The 20,821-nt window shown below is 41.6% G+C and overlaps 1 protein-coding gene across 1 annotated transcript in view; it reads left to right on the plus strand.

The window, feature by feature from the left end:
• The window catches only part of LOC140200342 (serine/threonine-protein phosphatase 2A 55 kDa regulatory subunit B beta isoform), a 395,776-nt gene that overhangs the window by 341,644 nt on the left and 33,311 nt on the right, over positions 1-20,821 (plus strand). The window lies entirely within an intron of this gene.

A 20,821-nucleotide genomic window follows, 5' to 3' on the forward strand; every position in this document is an offset into this window, starting at 1 on the left:
CCAGTGAGTACAAGAACAGAGCCATTAAATGTTCCTTATACATTAACCCTTTCATTCACGGGATCATTCTCACAAGCCTCCTCTGGTCTCTCTCCAATGCCAGCACATCATTTATTGAATAAAGGGCCCAAAACTGCTCATAGTACTCCAAGTGTGGTCAGACCAATGCCTTATAAATCCTCAGCATTACGTCATAGTCCTCTTGAAATGAATGCTAACATTGCATTTGCTTTCCTTGGCACCAACTCAACCTGCATGTTAACCTTTAGGGAATCCTGCACAAGGACTCCCAAATTGCTTTTCACCTCTGATTTCTGAATTTCTGAACATATTCCTTTATTTCTTCTATCAAAGTGCATGACCATACACTTCACTACACTATATTCCATCTGCCACTTCTTTGCCCATTCTCTTATTCTATCAAAGTCCTTTTGCAGACTCCCTGCTTCCTCAACATGACCTGCCCTTCCACCTATCTTTGTATCATCCACAAACCTAGCCACAGAGCCATCAATTTCATTGTCCAAATCATTTACATATAACTTGAAAAGAAGTAGTGCCAACACTGGCCCTTGTGGAGCATCACTAGTCACCAGTCCCCCTCCTTTATTTCCACTCTTTGCCTCTACCAATCAGCCAATCTTCTATGTTAGTGTCTTTTTTGTAATACCATGGGCTCTCATCTTGTTAAGCAGCCTCATGTGCTGCACCTTATCGAAGGCCTTCTGAATGTCAAGTAAGCAACATCCACTGACTCTCCTTTGTCTATCCTGCCTGTTATTTCCTCAAAGAATGAGTTGTCAGGTAAGAGTTCCCCTTAAGAAACCATGCTGACTTCCCAAAACCTCATCCTTAGTAATCGACTCCAACATCTTCCCAATCTCTGAAGTCAGGCTAACTAGCCTATACTTTCCTGTTTTTCCCTTCTCCCCCCCCCCCACCCCATTAAAGAATGGAGTGACATTTGTAATTTTCCAGTCCTCTGGAACTGTTTCAGGATCTAGTGATTCTTGAAAGATTATTACTAATACCTCCATAATCTCGTCAGCTACCCTTTTCAGAACGCTGAGGTGTAGTCAATCTGGTCCAGGTGACTTATCTACCTTCAGACCTTTTGGCTTCCTAAGCACCTTCTCATTTGTAATAGCAATTATACTTACTTCATCCCCTCCAAAACTCTCGAATTTCAGGCAAACTACTGGTGTCTTCACAGTGACAATTGACGCAAAATACTTAGTAAGTTCTTGCCATTTCTCTGCCCCCATTACTATGATATCTGAAATCAGCAGTCCGATATCTACACACTCCTCTGTCTTATTCTGTATATATCTGAGAAAACCTTTGGTATCCTCTTTCATATTATTGGCTAGCAAACCTTCATAATTCATCTTTTATATCCTGATGGCTTTTTTTAGTTGGCTTCTTTTGATTTTTAAAAGCTTCCCAATCCTCAAACTTCACGCTACTTTTTACTACATTATATGCTTTCCCTTTTGCTTTTATACTGATTTGACTTCCCTTGCAGCTGCTGTTAATTTATCCTCCCTTTAGAGTAGCTTCTTCTTTGAGATGTATCTGTCCTGTGCATTCTGAATTGTTTCCAGAAACTCAGCCATTGCTGTCATCCTTGCTTGTGTCCCCTTCCAATCAACTTTGGCCAGCTCCTCTCTCATGCCTTTTTAATTCCCTTTACTGCATTGTAATACTGAGATATCTGATTTTAGCTTCTCCCTCTCAAGCTGCAGGATTAATTCTATCACATTATGAGTACTGACTCCTAAGTGTTCTTTTACCTTAAGCTCCCTAATCAAATCAGGTTCATTGCATGGCACCCAATCCAGAATTTCTTTTTCCTTAGTGGCCTCAACCACAAGCTGCTCTGAAAAGCTATCTCATAGACATTCTGCAAATTTCTTCACTTGGGATCCAGCACCAACCTAATTTTCCCAATCTACCTGCATATTGAAATCCTTCATGATAATTGCCTTTTCCACTCCCATTGTAATTTCTACCCCACATCCTGGCTACTGTTTGGAGGCCTGTATATAACTCCCATTAGAGTCTTTTTACCTTTGCCCAATTGATCCATGTTGACCAAGTTTCCCCATCCAATCTAGTCCCATTTGCTAATATTTGACCCATAACTTTCCAAACCTTTCCTATCCATGTGCTGGTTCAACTGTCTTTTAAAAGTTGTAATAGTACCTGCCTCAGCCACTTCCTCTGGCAGTCCATTCTCTCTCAACCTCTTCCAGTATCTCAGTCCCTCAATTCCAGGCAATATCCTTGTAAGTATTTTCTGCATTCTTTCCAGTTTAATAACATCTTTCCTATAGGAGGGCGACCAAAACTGAGCATGATGCTCCCAAGTGCAGCCTTGCCAGTGTCCTGTACAATCGCACCATAAATTCCCAACTTTTATACCCACCAGAGCTGAGCCAGACACTGATATTCATGGGGATAATAACTAGACATGCCCTCCTTTTCTCTGGAACCTTACAGTCCATCAGCAATGTACATAAAAAAGGTGCTTCTCAGGTTTGGTTTCGGACAGGCTGTGCAGCCACTCAGCTGGCACATATCGTGCACAGGGATTCACCCCGGGCAATGTGAACCCTCATTAGGGACTGGCAGAATCTGCTCCATATGTTCACCTATCCAGATGCTACTATTTCTCCCATCACCCCCTGTTGTATGTGATAGAAGGTGGTGTCTCCCTACCTCTTCATTAGTCTGCAGTCGGATTTCCCACCCTAGGGAGCTTGTTACCAGAGAGCAATCACATTGTGCACACAGTAAGGAGAGGCAATGGCAGTCACCAGCACTGGCCCACCAGGAAGCATCATGGAACAGAGGCAACCAGTCATGCCAGCCTGCCTAGAACCAGTCCTTTCAGGCAGCCTTTCCACTCTGAACCATTGCTGGAGGCATGGCAGCAGATGGCAGGAACTCCCAAGAGGATTCCAGCCCGACACTGCACGAGTAGTTTATAATTGTGTTTGTACTGGAGGAGCACAAGTGCTGTAACAAGCCAGCTCTCTACAGGGTAATGCTAAGCAGGATAACTGTGTGCTAACCTCAACATCAAGGACTTACATGTATATTTCAACAGACAGATGAAGCTCTATTCCTTACAATGTAGTTGAAGGTATTGTAAAACTAGTTATATGAATTCCCATTATAAGATAGAATGTTACCTTTCAACAAAGGTCATAACAAGGTTTCTTTTACTTGTTTTGCTCTCTCCCACTTTATTTCAGAAGTGAACTTCATTCATACAGATGTACATACACAAGAAATCCAGTGCAATCATAACACATCTTTCTTTACATGGTGCCTGCACGTCAATGTATTCGAATCACAGATCACCCATGCCACTCACATGGCCTCTTTAATCAGTGCTCATCTTGCTATGGTGTAGGACCAACCAGTTCCAGGCAGACCAAAGATTGCCTTTCATCATGTTGATGATTTAACAGCAGGATTTAGTCCACTTTTCTAGCTTGCACAAAAGTGGATCAACAATATTTGGGTGCACTGTCCCCAACCTAATCTTTCACCTTTTGTTATTGAAAGACAGCATTTTACAAACAGATGCTTGCATTTACTTGAGTAACACGCACAAAATGCTGAAGGAACTCAGCAGCTCAGGCAGCATCCATTAACAGGTTTTATACCCCTGGGACATCTGAGGTGTTTTAAAACTGATGAAATGAGATCTCAAAGCATCCTAACTATTGCTATCTAGACATCAGTGCCACAGATAATGCAGGACCTTCCTTGTTGCTTGTACTGATTTCACAGCCTAGATTTTGTGCTCAAGTCCCTGGAATTTTATTTTATTCATTTGAGGATGTGGCTGTCACAAGATCACAAGACAAAGGAGCAGAAGTAGGCCATTCGGCCCATCAAGTCTGCTCTGCCACTCCACCATGAGCTAAACTATTCTCCCATTAGTTCCAATTTCTGGTTTTTTTCCCATATTCCTTAGTACCCTGACTAATTAGATACCTATCAATCTCCTCCTTCAACACCCTCAATGATCAGCCTCCACAGCTGTATGTGGTAACGAATTCCATAACTCCACAGCCCTCTGACTAAAAAAATTGCTCCTCATCTCTGTTTTAAATGGGTACCCTCTAATTCTAAGACTGTGGCCTCTTGTCCTGGACTCACCCACCAAGGGAAACAGCCTTTCCACATCTACTCTGTCCAACCCTTTCAACATTCGAAATGTTTCTATGAGACCCCCTCTCATTCTTCTATACTCTGATGAATACAGTCCAGGAACCGACAAACGCTCCTCATGTTAGCCCCTGCATTCCAGGAATCATCCTCGTAAATTTTCTCTGAACTCTCGCCAACATCAGTACATCCCTTCTAAGATAGGGGGCTCAAAACTTCACACAGTATTCCAAATGAGGTCTCACCAGTGCCCCATAGAGCTTCATCAACATCTCCTTATACGCTATTCCTCTTGAAATGAATGCCAACAAAGCATTCACTTTCTTTGCTGCCAATCCAACCTGGTGGTTAACCTTTAGGGTATCTTGCACGAGGACCCCCAAGTCCCTTTGCACTTCCGATTTTTGAATTTTCTCCCCATCTAAATAATAATCTGCCCAATTATTTCTTCTTCCAAAATGTAGAACCGTATATTTCTCAACATTGTATCTCATCTGCCATTTCTTTGCCCACTCTCCTAAACTGACCAAGTCTCTCTGCAACCTTTCCGTTTCTTCAACACTTCCTGCTCCTCCACCTATCTTGGTATCATCCGCAAATTTAGCCACAAAACCATTTAATCCATAATCTAAATCATTGATATATATTGTAAAAAGAAGCAGCCCCAACACCGACCCCTGCAGAACACCACTAGTAACCGGCAACCAATCAGAATAGGATCACTATATTCCCACCCTTTGCTTTCTGCCTATCAGCCAATGCTCCACCCATTCTAATATCTTTCCTGTAATTCCATGGGCTCTCATCTTATTAAGCAGCACCTTATTGAAGGCCTTTTGAAATTCCAAATACACAACATCCACAGCCTCTCCCTTGTCAATCTTATTTGAGATTACCTCAAAAAATTCCAATAGGTTGGTGAGGCAGGATCTTCCCTTCATGAAACCATGCTGGCTTGGGCCCATCTTGTCATGCACTTCGAGGTACTTCATAACCCCGTCCTTGAGGATCGACTCCAACTACCGATGTCAGACTATAATTTTCTTTTTGCTGTCTCTCTCCTTTCTTAAACAGCAGAACTACATTTGCAACCTTCCAGTCTTCTGGAACCATGCCAGAGTCTATTGATTCCTGGAAGATCATTTCCAATGCCTCCACAATCTCCAAAGCCACTGCCTTCAGAACCCGTGGGTGCACCTCATCCAGTCCGGGAGACTTATCTATTCTTACTTAATTAAGTTTCCCAAGCACTTTCTCTCTAGTAATCTTGACTGTACCTAATTCTATTCCCTGAGACCTCCGGCTATCAGGTATGTTGCTAATGTCTTCCACTGTGAAGACCGATGCAAAATACTCATTTAGTTCCTCTGCCATTTCTTTGTTACCCATTATAATTTCTCCAGCATCATTTACAATCGGTCCTATATCTACCTGTGTCACTCTTTTACTCTTCAGATAGTTAAAAAAACTCTTAGTATCCTTTTTTATGTTAATTGCCAACTTCCTTTCATAATTAATCTTTTCTTTCCTAATGACTTTCTTAGTTTACTTCTGTAAGTTTTAAAAAGTCATCCAGTCCTGTTTTCCCACTAATTTTTGCTTTTATTTTAGCCTTAATCTCTGTCGTTAGCCACATTTGTGCCATTTTTCCATTCATGATTTTCTTTTTTCTTGGAATATATTTTCATTAGCAGTGCCTGCATTTGTTACTCATCCATAACTACACTTCTGATTATAACTAACTGAATCATGACTGGCACCACTGGCCGATAAACAGGAGCCAGAAATTGAGAGGACGATAGACTAGAGTGTAAAAGGATTTGAGAAACACAGCTGATATTGTGGGAGGCAGTGTTCAATAAAATGATTTGGAGTGAGCAATTGGACCAGAGGGAGCAGTGAGGAGCATTGGGGAAGCTTTAGACAGGAAGATGAAATCAGCAGAGAAATCTTTGCTCAAAGCAAAAGCAGGAGAGACAAAGGGCAGAAATTTCTCATTTGATTCTTGATTTCCTGTCATTTGCATTTTTGCTTTCTCTTTTAATCTCTGCTAATTATAGATTAATTGCAAAGGCGTTGCTTAGTTAAAACTGAAAAAATGCATCAACATTGGTCCTATTCATAGGTGCCAGACTTCTAACCCAGTTTTCTTGTATAGAATTAACATCCTTAATGTATTCTCTCACTCCAGGTCCTCCAGAGAATGCATTCAATCCTTTCTAGCCCTTACAAACTGAACTGATTCAAATGTTTTGGCAAGATAACACTGCAGCAGAAGGCAATGGGTTTCAGACTGAAAATATAGTACAAACTCCGATTTGTCATCTAATTTTGAAGTGGGGATATATTGTTTTTCCTAGTGAAACTGTGGTAAATAATGACAGTATTATTCAGGAAATCTTGCCAAAAGAAGATTTACTATTACAACAGATCAAGAAATAGGCAAAAACCTGCCATTTGGTTAGGAAACAAGTGGATTCACTGTTTTTGCTGCAGAGAGACCCATTAAGGTATGACTAATGAAGAGCTGACTGAAACGTGTGAGTAGGTAGCATGGCTTCTGTCATGCTTCAGCAGCACTTGTGTTGTTGCCCAAAGCACATCTCTATTTCCCTCCTGTTTCTCCTCTGCTGAAGTTGTTGATTTATCTAAGCATCCTGTCCCAGGGGCTTCCGCTGCCTTTGGGCTCTGTGCCCTGATGGGCTGTTTTCAATGACAAAGCATTTAATGTAAGTATGAGCAGAGAAGAGCAGAACAAACTTGAGGAGCTGAAAGGATGTTCCTTCTGTATTATTCAACCCCTTTCCCTCATCCCATGCACGCAGCCCTCGGGACAGTTGCAGTAGAGAGACAGTCACCCACCTCTTTGCAGACTAACAGAGTGCGGAAAAGAATGCTAGGATCCTTGTCTCTAATATTCTAAATAGCTGCACAACAGAGGACTGCCTGATATATGGGCTTTTCCCAGTGCCATGCACTGAGACAGACGTCAAGTGTTGCTGTAACAACATCAACTTGGTGAAAGGCACTCTGTGATCTACCTGAAATTTGTTGGTCTGCCAGCACAGAGATGTCTGTAAGGGAATGCCACAGACTGGCACAGGAGTATATGCTGAGGGCTGCACTGAAGCTTGGTGGGAAAAGGCTCTGTCAGGAAAGACCAGAGTGTAGGCTCCTGCTACTGCACATATGAGGGACTGAATCGGGTAGGGATCTCCATCACCACAAGGCAGTGTGCTTAGCCCCCTGTTCTACTCACTTTACACTTACAGCTGTATGGCCAAGCACAGCTCCAATGCCATATTTAATTGTGCTGACAACATCACTGAGATAAGCCGAATAGCTAGGTGGTGATGAATCAGCAAATAGGAGGGAGATTGAAAATCTGGCTGAGTGGTGCCACAAAAAAAATCTCTTACTTAATGTCAGCAAGATCAAGGATCTGATTATTGACCTCAGGAGAAGGAAACCGGAGGTCCCTGAGCTGGTTCTCATTGGGGAATCAGAAGTGGGGAGGGTCAACAACTTTAAATTTCTTGATGTTATCATTCCAGAGGACCTGGCCTGAACCCAGCAAACAAGTGCAATTACAAAGAAAGCATGGCAGTCCCTCTAATCTTTAGGAGTTTGGAAGAGTGGGCATGACATCTAAAACTTTGACAAATTTCTGTAGATCTATGGTTGAAAGTATATTGACTGACTGCCTGTCAGTCTGGTATGGAAATGCCAATGTCCTTAAACAGAAAATCTTACAAAAATAGTGGATACAGCCCAGTCCATCACAGGTAAAGCCCTCCCCACCATTGAGCACATCTACATGGAGCGCTGTCGCAGGAAAACAGCATCCATCATCAGGGGCCCCACCACCCAGATCTTGCTTTCTTCTCACTGCTGCCATCAGGAAGGAGTCTCAGAACTCACATTACCAGATTCTGGAATAGTTACTACCCCTCAATCATCAGGCTCCGGAACCAAAGGGAATAACCACTCAACTTCACTTACCTCATCATTGAATTTTTCCCATAGATTTAAGATCCGTCATCTCATCTTCTCAATATTTATTGCTTATTTATTTATTTATTTATTTATTTGTCTGTTTGTTTGCTTGTTTATATATTTATTTAATTATTCTTTTTCTTTTTCTATTAGTTTGTTGTCTTTTGCACACTGGTTGCCTGCCCTGTTGATACGGTCTTTTGTTGATTCTATTAAGGCTATTGGATTTACTGAGTATGCCTGCAAGAAAATGAATCGCAGGGTTGTGTATGGACACATATATGTACTTTGATAATAAATTTACTTTGAACTTTGGAAGCCCTCAAACACTGAAATAGTTGATCTTCCCACTGAGCCAAATGAGTGGCAACGTTGTTATGGTTATAAGGAAGTTAACTCTTGATTGCATTGACCATGAATGTAAAAGGCTTTTCTTTCATGTATTTTTATTATAAATTAAATTTACCTTTAAAATAAAAAAGAACCACAAGGGCTTCAGACCTGCTGAGCATCCACTTGCAAGCATTTTCCAGGAGCAATCACTGACCCAGAGTCAGGTTCCAGGTTGCCTTTCCTTACCTGCTGTAATCCATTGTCGCACACCCAATGGTGATCAGCACAGCGTGGAATTTGAACATGGCCAACTATACATCTTCCCTGCCCCCTACTAGTCTCTTTCCTCCCATGTTTGCTCCCCAAAGCCCATAGCAGCTCAATACAAGAGCACTCTGGTTGATCCCACTTTCTCCCCTCAACCCAACAAATTCTTTCCTTTCAGCCACTCATTCAGCTTCCTTTTGAACACATAATTAGATCTGCCTCCTTACTATCCTTGGCAGTATAAGGCATTATTCCTCATGTTGTTTTTTGTCCTTTTACCAATCATCTGAATTCGATCTTCCTGAGCTGTTAACCCCTCCACCAACATCAGCTGGTTCTCTCCATATACGGCGTACTTTATCCTTCATGACTTCAAATATACACATCAATGTCAGAACATCCTCAGTTCCAAGGAGAATAACACTAGCTTGTCTGGTCTATTTGTGTAAGTAAGAACTGGGATCATTTTAGTAAGTTTCCTCTACACTCTTTTGAAAACCTTTATCTATTTCCTAAAGATTGATAGTCAGAATTGGAGTTGTGGCTAAAATACTGTTTTACAATAGTAACTTCTTTGCTCTTGTAGTCAATTCCTCTGTTTATAAAGATCAGGAGCTGGTGTGCTTTTTTAATCATGGTCTTAGACTGCTCAGTCTGGATGAATGATCTGAATCTGAAATGTCAATTATCCAGTTTCCTCCATAGATGCTGTCTGGTCCACTAAGTTCCTTCAGCATCTCGTGTGTTGCTCTTAAACTTTTAGTGAACTTGTGCAGATCTGCTTTAGTAACCCTCCAGTTCATATTGCCCTCTCTCATTGCTCCTTCCAAACTGAACTCCTCTCATTTCTCAGCATTAGCACTCATCTGCTAACTATCCCTGCATTTCACCAGTCTGCTTCTATCCCAAAGTTTATTTTACTATCCTCCTTCCAGTTCCATATGCCTCTAACAACTTTTGTGCAAAATATAACTTTGGAAATTGTATCCTATGTGTTCCATTCAATTCATTAGTATATGTTAAGAGCAAAGGCACTGTACACCTCTCTCCAGTTCAAAAGCACTCTTTCATTACTCTGCCCATCCCATTGCAATCCTTTCTATTTCATGCCCTTCAACCTTGAAGACAAGCATCACATTCCCTTTTGCAAGTTATGCATTAAACACATTTCCCTCATTAACTCGTTACTGAGGGGCATAGATAGGGTAGTTAGTTTTTTTGCCTCCAAAACTGAATCCTCCAAAACTAGAGGATTTAGTTTTAGAGTAAGAGATAATAGGATTAGAGGGCATTTGAAGAAGCTTTCTTTTCACTCAGAGAGTGCTTGGACTCTGGAATGAACTGTCCAGCTAGGTGGTGGTGGCAGAGACTTTCACAACATTTACAAACTATCTAGAGAAACAATTAAATTGCCAAGGCTATGGACCAAGCACTAGGAAATGGGACTACTGTAGATGAGTTCTAATGGTTGACATGACCACATTGGGCTGAAAGGATGTTGCTGAGCCTTATGACTCCAACCCTCACATATTTCATCAGAAACCCAGTGTAGCTGGTCAGATATGACTTGCTTTTAACAGATCCATGCTGACATTTCACCCTGGGCTAAAGTGTCTATCAAATTCTGTTTGAGATAATTTGGCAATGCTGATGCCAAAATAATAATAGAAGATAGGTCAGTCTTCATATCTTTTCATATAAATTGAGATCCTCCATTGTATCCCACAAGGGATAGGAAAATTTGTTGTTACAAGGAGAGAGGCCTCTGCACAGTCTACAAGAAAGACACTGTTATACATGTATTTCAACATCCAAACTACATTACGGGCTAGGAGGCGGTTCTTTGGAGTGCAGTTACATGACGTCACAGCAAAGCGATATATTTGGATAACCTAAACGTTTTGTGATGTTGGTTGAAGGAATATGCTGGGAAATGTCAGAGATCAAAGTTGAAATACTGGCATTTAACATCTCTGCAAGCTGCAGAAATATTAGGTCTTCTCTCTCACACCTCCCCAACACCACCCAACTACTCGAGTGCCACAAATAATTTCTCAACCTGTTGTAATGTGCCACTCCATGTGGAATCCATCAGCTGAGCTGGGACTTCACTACCTGTCAAATTGAGGGGGAGAAAATGCAAAGAACTCTCATCTGGTCAGGCCATATCTGTCAGAAGAAACACGAGTTAACATTTGAGGTAACATTTAAACCTAGAAAGTCCCATTTAACAGAGCTGATGAAGGTGTCCTTGACCTGAAACATTGACTCTGAATAGACCTCATCATACCATAACAGCTGAGATGTCAGATCAATATTCAAAATATACAGATTTAATATAATTGACAAAAACTCCAGAAGTGTGTAATGTAAAATTACTTTACACAGTGAGTTGTTAAGATTTGACCAAAAGGATGGTGAAAGCAGATTCAGGAGAAAACTCAAGTAGCAAAATAGTGATATATACTTGTAAATGAGGCATTTTCAGGGCAGGGGAGAAGTATTAATTGGATTGCTCTTTCAATCAGCTGGAACAAACACGCTGTGCTGAAAAATCATGCTGCGTGCTGTACCGATTTTTGCACCCTCGATATAGCAAATAGAAATTAATTGTTCCTGTCTGTGTTGTCAGACTTGAGCTGGCTGTGGTGGTTTTAATTGGCAGTCAATAATACATGTTGCATAGAGGTCTTGGTGTGCATACCACCTTTCCTATTGGACATTCAAGCATGATGAAAGAAAGACAGGGACATGCTGACTGCATGCCCCATCCAATTAACTTTAGTCAATAATGTTGAGAACCTCTTACATTAACAAAGTTTACTCAGGCCAAGTAGTGTTAACATAAGCAGGTTGGAACTTTATTATATAATACTGCTTTATATTTGCACATCCTATTAAAACACAACAGTTGTGCAATTGTTTAAAGTCTAAGTGATGGTCAGTAAGTGCTGGCCAGTGACACTCATATCCTGAACATTATTTTTAAAAGTCTGTGTCCTTTATGCCCAATGAGAGAAAGAAAACAAAAAGCTGGGTAGTACATATGACAGCTTTGAAATCATTGGTATGTTCCAAAGATGATCACAATCAGTGAATGGCTTTCATATGTAAATTACAACATATGGAAATCTCCCTCAAAGAGTGTTTGGATAAATGGGCAAATCATCTGTTTTTTACTGTGTTGACTGAGATAAATGTTAGTGAGGAAATAGGAGAAAATTTCCCCAGGCACTCTGTATAGAAAGCAGTGGGACTCTTCCTTCCTTCCAAAAACAACCATGTGGAGGCTTGGTTTATCACTTCATCTGAAAGGCAGCTTGAAACCACAGCTTCCCAACTCAGAGGTAAGTCAGTCTCCTGAGAGCCAGAGTCTGCTGGGACAGGAGGTTAACCAACAAGGGAAGTGACTCACAACTGTGAACAATGCAGACTGCCATCTAAACAAATTGAACCCCACATTTTGGGGCTCCCACAGCTGAGAATTTTAAAAGCTGAAATAAAATGGAGAATTTCAGCATGACCGTACAGATTGTTTTTTTTTAAATATAAAAGCATTTGTGATTGTGTAACGTATTCTAAAGCAACAGCCAGGATCAATCTCAGCAAATTTACAAATTTACACTCTTCAGGGTAACTACCTTACACAGGCAGTTTATTTGGGCATCACTGTCTGTGGCACCATCTGCTTGGGAACCGTGGTGTAAATTGAAGGATTCTCATTAAAGTGTGTCTGAGCAGGAAGGCATGCTCAGTGACCAATTTGAATTTTCCTACACAGGTTATTGTGTCAGGAATCATAAATGGTGTGAAAGTGCCAGAGAATGCTACTTCCATAGTCATCTGCACAGAATGATTGCATTTCTTTGAGCCTGGATAACAGTGCTCTGAAGAGGATTCTCAGCAGATTTACAAGAACGTTACCAGGGACAGGGCTTTGAGTTTCTCGGTTGCTTCTGATTTCAGAGGCTGGAGAACCTCCTTTAAGCAGGAAAGGATTTAGAAAAATGTTCAAAATCAATTTAATAGAGTAAATAAGAAAAAGCTGATTCCCCGATAGAGTGGATGGTTACCAGAGGGTGCACTTTAAGCCTAAGGAACAGAAATATGATGAGATTTTTTTTGGACATTTAGTTACACTAAACTTGAATATAATTCTGTAATGATATAGAGCAACTGGAGATGATAGTAATTCTATGAGGGAAAGTTATTTATATGCAAAAAGGAAAAGGGGAGATTTACAAAGTGTTCAGAGGAAGGCAACAGTAGGACTGAATGGTTAAGCATTAGAATCTACAGATGCAGGAAATCAAAGCAACGCAAACAAAATGCTGAAGGAACTCAGCAGGCCAGGCAGCAGCAATGTAAAAAGGTACAGTCGACTTTTCGGGCTGAGACCCTTCGGAAGGACTGAATGGTCAGCTCTTTCAAAGAACTGGTGTAGGCAGGATAGATTGAACGACTTCCTCCCTAAATTTTGTAATTGTTACACTTGCTCAGATCCACTAAAGTTACTGGGGGTAAAGAAGGTGATATCGCAACAAGTCCTATCATCGCACATCATGGTCATGAGTACAGGATCATCATTGAAAATTGGAACTAGAAGCTTCTGCTAATTTATCTGTCTTTACGACTAAGCTCTTATCATCAAGATCAGTTGAGACAGCACAGGTCAGAAATTAAATGAAAAATTATCCAGATGGGAGGTTTGTTTGCCTGACCAACTTTGCTTCCAAAAATGCAGTTTTCATTTTTCCCATGTGTGAATCCTCATTCTATTATCTTTCAGTTTAGCATTTTACATTGTTGCAAATATACCAATCTATTGCAGCACGGCATCTTGGTTATGGATAGGAGATTAACAGCTTGAAAAAGTCCATTGCAATTTCCCGAACATTGATTGGCATCTCCCTAGAGCAAGGGGTTTAGATGGGGTGGAATTTGTTAGGTGTGTTCGGGAAGATTTTCTGACACAATATGTGACTAGTGATGTGCTTTAGGGATCTGTTCTGGGGCCCCTTCTCTTCGTGATTTTTATAAATGACCTGGATGAGGAAGTGGAGGGATGAGTTAGTAAATTTGCTGATGACACAAAGGTTGGGGGTGTTGTGGATAGTGTGGAGGGCTGTCAGAGGTTACAGCAGGACATTGATAGAATGCAAAACTGGGCTGAGAAGTGGCAGATGGAGTTCAACTCAGATAAGTGTGAGGTGGTTCATTTTGGTAGGTCAAATATGATGGCAGAATATAGTATTAATGGTAACACTCTTGGAGGATCAGAGGGAAGTTGCGGTCTGAGTCCATAGGACACTCAAATCTGCTGCGCAGGTTGACTGTGGTTAAAAAGGCTTATAGTGTATTGGCCTTCATCAACCATGGGACTGAGTTCAAGAGCCGAGAGGTAATGTTACAGCTATATAGAACCCTGGTCAGACTTCACTTGGAGTACTCTGTTCAGTTCTGGTCACCTCACTATAAGAAGGATGTGATAACCATAGAAAGGGTGCAGAGGAGATTTACAAGGATGTTGCCTGGATTGGGGAGCATGTCTTATGAAAATAGGTTGAATGAAGTCAGCCTTTTCTCCTTGGAGCGACGAAGGATGAGAGGTGACCTGATAGAGGTGTATAAAATGCTGAGAGGCATTGATCGTGTGGATAGTCAGACAGAGGCTTTTTTCCAGGGCTGAAATGGCTTACACGAGAGGGTACAGTTTTTACATACTTGGAAGCAGGTACAGAGGAGATGTCGTGTGCGTTTTTTTACACAGGGAATGGTGAGTGCATGGAATGGGCTGCCAGCGGTGGTGGTGGAGAGATACGATAGGGTCTTTTAGGGGATTCTTGGATAGGTACATGGAGCTTAGAAAAATAGAGGGCTATGGGTAACCCTAGGTAATTTCTAAAGTAAGTACATGTTCAGCACAGCATTGTGGGCCAAAGGGCCTTTATTGTGCTGTAGGTTTTCTATGTTTCTATGTTTCTAATATTCTTCAGCAGGATTAAAGAAAAAGGGCCTTTTTTCTTCCATTTGTTGCTTTTTGTAAAACCATTTTCTTCTTTGGATGAATCTCTTCATCCTCCATATCAAAGATTAGGGAGGGGCACAAGGAGTATCAAAGCATTAGGGATGCAGAATAAAAAAAGGATAGCAAATACGGTACTCAAGGTGTTGTATCTAAATGCGCCTAGTATATGAAATAAGGTGGATGATCTTGTTGCTCTATTACAGATTGTCAGGTATGATGTTGTAGTCATCACTGAATTGTGACTGAAGAATGGTTGTAGTTGGGAGCTGAATGTCCAAGGTTACGCGTTATATCGGAGGGATAGGAAGATAGGCAGAGGGGGTGGTGTGACTCTACTGGTAAAAATGGCATCAAATCAGTAGAAAGATGTGACATAGGATCAGAAGATGTTGAATCCTTGTGGGTTGAGTTAAGAAACTGCAAAGGTAAAAGCACGTTGATGGCAGTTATATACAGGCCTCCCAACAGTGGTTGGGAGATGGACCACAGATTACAACAGGAAATAGAAAAGGCATGTCAAAAAGGCAATGTTATGGTAGTCATGGGAGATTTTAACATCCAGGTCGATGGGGAAAATCAGACTGGTAATGGATCTCAAGAGAGTGAGTTTGTTGAATGCCTAAAAGATAGCTTTTTAGAGCAGTTTGTCATTGAGTTTACTAGGGGATCAGCTATACTGGATTGGGTGTTATGCAGTGAACCAGAGGCGAGTAGGGAGCTTAAGGTAAAAGAACCCTTAGGAACCAATGATTACAATATGATTGAGTTCAACTTGAAATTTGATAGGGAGAAAGTAAAGTCTGATGTAACAGTATTTCAGTGGAGTAAAGGAAATTATAGTGGTATGGGAGAGGAGTTGGCTAAGTTAAATTAAAAGGAGCTGCTGGCAGGGATGTCGGCAGAGCAGCAATGGCATGCATCTTTGGGAAAAATGAGGAAGGTGCAGGTCATACATATTCCAAAAATGAAGAAATACCCAAATGGTAAAATAGTACAACTGCAGCTGACAAGGAAAATCAAAGCTATTGTAAAAGCAAAAGAAAGGGCATACAACAAAGCAAAAATTATTGGGAAGATAGAGGATTGGGATGTTTTAAAAAACCTACAGAGAGCTACTAAAAAAATCATTTGAAGGGTAAAGATGAAATATGAAAGCAAGCTAGCAAATAATATCAAAGTGGATATTAAAAGTTTTTTCAAGTATGTTAAAAATAAAAGAGAAATGTGAGTGGACATAGGACCGCTAGAAAATGAGTCAGGAGAAATAATAATGGGAGACAAGGAGATGGAAGATGAACTAAATAAGTATTTTGTGTCAGTCTTCACTGTGGAAGACACTAGCGGTGAGCCTGATGTTGTAGTGTGTGAAGGAAGAGAAGTGGGTGCAGTTACTATTACAAGAGAGAAGGTGCTCAAAAGGCTGAAAGACCTAAAGGTACATAAGTTATCCAGACCGGATGAACTGCACCCTAGGCTTCTGAAAGAGGTAGTGTTAGAGATTGTGGTGGCATTAAAAATGATCTTTCAAAGATCATTGGATTCTGACATGCTGCCAAAGGACTGGAACATTACAAATGTCACTTGACTCTTTAAGAAAGGAGGAAGGCAGCAGAAAGGAAGTTATAGACCAGTTAGCCTGACCTCAGTGGTTGGGAAGACATTAGAGTCAATTGTTAAGGATGAGGTGATGGAGTACTTGGTGACACAAGACCAGATAGTACAAAGTCAGCATGGTTTACTTCAAGGAAAATCCTGCCTGACAAACCTGTTGGAATTCTTTGAGGAGATTACAAGTAGGATAGGTAAAGGGGATGCGGTGGATGTGGTATATTTGGACTTTCAGAAGGCCTTTGGCAGGGTGCCACACATGACGCTGCTTACCAAGTTAAGAGCTCGTTATTACAGGAAAATTACTAACATGGTTAGAGCATTAGCTGATTGGTAGGAGGCAAGTGGGAATAACAGGATCATTTTCTGGTTAGCTGCCAGTGACTAGTGGTATTCTGCAGGGGTCGATGTTGGGACCACTTCTTTTGATGCTGTATATAAATGATTTAGATGATGGAATAGATGGCTTTGTTGCCAAGTTTGCAGATGATATGAAGGTTGGTGGAGGGGCAGGTAGTGTTGAGGAAACAGTTAGGATGCATAAGGACTTATACAGATTAGGAGAATGGGCAAGAAACTGGCAAATGAAATATAATGTTAGAAAATGTATGGTCATGCACTTTGGTAGTAGAAATAAATGTGCAGACTATTTTCTAAACGGGGAGAAAATCCAAAAATCTGAGATGCAAAGGGGCTTGGGAGTCCTTGTGTAGAACACCCTAAAGGGTAACTTGTAGGTTGAGTCAGTGGTCAGGAAGGCAAATACCATGTTAGCATTCATTTCAAGATGTTTAGAATACAAGAGTAAGAATGTAAGGGTTTATAAGGCACTGGTGAGGCTTCACCTTGAGTATTGTGAGCAGTTTTGGACCCTTTATCTTATAAAAAATTCGCTGGTTTGGAGAGGGTCCAGAGGAGGTTCACAATGATGATTCCAGGAATGAAAGGGACGTTTGATGGCTCTGGGTCTGTACTTGCTGGAATTCAGAAGGATGAGGCAGGATCTCATTGAAACCTTTCAAATGTTGAAAGGCCTAGACAGAGTAGATGTGGAAAGGACGTTTCCCATGGTGGAAGAGTCTAGGACAAGAGGACACAGTCTCAGGATAGAGGGCCCTTTCAAAACAGAGGTACAAATAAATTTCTTTTTAGTCAGAGGGTGGTGAATTTGTGGAATCTATTGCCACACACAGCTGCGGAGGCCAGGTCATTGGGTGTATTTAAGGCAGTGATTGATAGCTTCTTGATTGGACATGACATCAAAGGTTATGGGGAGAAGGCCAGGAACTGGGGTTAAGGAAGAGAAAATAAAAGGATCAGCCATGATTAAATGACGGAGCAGACTCAATGGGCCAGACAGCCTAATTCTGCTCCTATACATTATGGTTTAAGACTAATCGACCATCTGAGAATAATTAACAAGAAGAAAAGGATGATTAGTATACAAATGTAGACCATACCCAGCCATGGTTCGTGGTTGGAACTGGCCCCCGAATTTAATCACAAACATGGTATCATTAATGACTCAAATTTCATTATGTCTGTGCCAATCAGGGAAAAAAACTACCCAGGCTAATTTCAGCTCAAGGTGCATAGCCCCGCAAGTCAAGGCTTAAGTGCATATTCAGTTTTTAATGAGGGCTTATCAAACTGCAGAGGTGAGGTTCCCCTACCATTCCACCAGCCTCCATGTCCAGCACATAATTCTCTGCAACGTCTGCCATCTCCAATGGGATCCCACCACCAAGCACATCTTTCCCTCCCCCTTACTTTCTGCTTTATGCAGGGATCGTTCCCTTAACAACTCCCTTGTCCATCCCTCCACACTGATCTCCCTCCTGGCATGTATCCTTGCAAGTGGGACAAGAGCCACACCTGCCCCTACACCTCTGCCCTCACTACCATTCAGGGTCCCAAACAGTCCTTATAGGTGAGGCGACGCTTCATCTGTGAGTCTGTTAGGGTCATCTACTGCACAAAAATGCTGGAAGAACTCAGCAGACCGGGCAGCATCTATGAAAAAAAAGTACAGTCGATGCTTTGGGCAGAGACCCTTCTGAAGACCCTACTTTTTTCCATTTTGAGTGTGTGGCTTCGATTTTCAGCATCTGCAGATTCTCTCCTGTTTGTGACTTCACCTGTGAATCTGTTGTGGTCATATACTGTATCTAGTGCTCCCGGTGGCCTCCTGTATATCAACGAGACCCGACATAGATTGGAAGACTGTTTCGCCGCGCACCTGCCAGAAGAAGTGGGATCTCCCAGTGGCCACTCATTTTAATTTCACTTCCCATTCTCATTCCAATTTGTCAATACACGGTCTCCTCTCCTGTCCTGATAAAAGGTCTCGGCCCAAAATGTCGACTGTACTTTTTTCCATAGATGCCGCCTGGCCTGCTGAGTCCCTCCAGCACTTTATATGCGTTGCTGAGGTGAAGTTCAGTATCAGTCAGATCTTGTCAGGACCAGTGTGTTCAGTTTTAAGTGTTACAGCACAGGAAGTCAACGAGTATGTCTAGGGCAGATCAAGATTCTCAGTTTGCATTCTGTGCCCTGAATTTTTGTGAGTGTAGAAATTTGAGGGGTGTGAACTGATTGAGAGGTAGGGAGATACAAAGAAGCAATGTCCTCTGTTGGGGCAAGCCTAAAGAACAAAAAGATCGTCTTAAATAAAGACCATTTAGGAAGCAAATGAGGAAGTTCTTTCTCCACACAAAGATTAGAAAATGTGTTTCCATTTAAATAGTCAGTCTCAGAGGAGGGCCAGTAACATAATGCAGATATTTAACACCCGGCCACCCTGAAAAGCTCTTTATATAGAGACACAAGAGACGGCAGGTGCTGAAATGTGGAGCAACACACAAAACTCTGGAACAATTCAGCAGGTCAGGCAGCAGTTTTGGAGGAAAAAGGACTGTTGTCGAATCCTTCAGTGTTTCAACACAACAGCACCTCTTTCGCCTCAGATAGTTGAAGAAGTTCGGCACGAGGCTCCAAGTCCTAAGGACTTTCTACAGGGGTACAGCTGAGAGCATCCAGACTGGCTGTATCACTGCCTGGTATGGGAACTGTACTTTCCTCAATCGCAGGACTCTATGGGTGTGAACTTCCCACTATTCAGGACATTTACAGCGACAGGTGCGTAAAAAGGGCCTGAAGGATCATTGGGGACCCGAGTCACCCCAACCACAAACTGTTCCAGCTGCTGCCATCTGGGAAACGGTACTGCAGCATAAAAGCCAGGACCAACAGGCTCTGGGACAGCTTCTTCCACCAGGCCATCAGACTGATTAATTCACGCTGACACAATTGTATTTCTAAGCTATATTGACTTCTGTTGTATATCTTACTGTACATACTATTTATTACAAATTACTATAATTTGCACATTCAGATGGAGACATAATGTAAAGATTTTTACTCATGTATGTGCAGGATGTAAGTAATAAAATCAATTCAATTCAATGCATTTGTGAGAAATGAATCTGAACTTCCCATTTCTTCCATAGCTGTAGCCCAACGACTGCGTCCCCTCCAACATTGGCTGCAGCTCTTCATGTAAACTGTCATTGCTACTTCCTTCCCCAGGATTCACAAATTCATACTGGAGCGTTTTCTAAAGACCCACACTATAAGGCTGAGTTGAGAACAGGTCATGTCAAATACTGCATTAATTTAATTTGAACTTGGATCCAGTTGAAGCAGAATTTATTACCACTGACATATGTCATGAAATTTGATGTTTTCTGACAGCAGTGCAGTGCAATACATAAAAATTACTATAAGTTACAATAAGAAATATAAAAATAAGTGCCAAAAGAGAGCAAACCAGTGAGATTGTATTCATGGAACTTTCAGAAATCTGATAGCAGAGGGAAAGAAGCTTCTTCTAAAACACTAAGTGTGCGTCTTCAGGCTCCTGTACTGCCACCCCAATGGTAGTAGTGAGAACAGGATGGTGAGTATCCTTAATGATGATGCCACTCTGTTACTTTGAGGAAGCCCTTGATGGTGGGGAGGCTAGTGCCCATGATGGAGCTGGCTGAGTCTACGACCCTCTGCAGATTCTTTTGAACATGTGCACTGGAACCTCCACACCAGGCAGTGTTGCACTCGGTCAGGATGCTCTCTATAATACATCTGTAGAAATCTGCTCAGGTCTGCCGAATCTCCTCAAACTCCTAATGGAATATACTCACTGGCATGTCTTCTTTGTGATTGCTCAATATGTTGGGCCCAAGATAGATCCTCTGAGTTGCTGGCGCTCAGGAACTTGAAGCTGCTCACTTTTTCCACTGTTGATCTGTCAATAAGGACTGGTGTGTGTTCCCAACTGCCCCCTCCTGAAGTCCACCTTCAATTCCTTGGTCTTACTGACAATGAGTGCAAAGTTGTTGCAACAAA

Source organism: Mobula birostris, chromosome 7 (assembly GCF_030028105.1).
Source record: "Mobula birostris isolate sMobBir1 chromosome 7, sMobBir1.hap1, whole genome shotgun sequence".
Lineage (NCBI taxonomy): Eukaryota > Metazoa > Chordata > Chondrichthyes > Myliobatiformes > Myliobatidae > Mobula > Mobula birostris.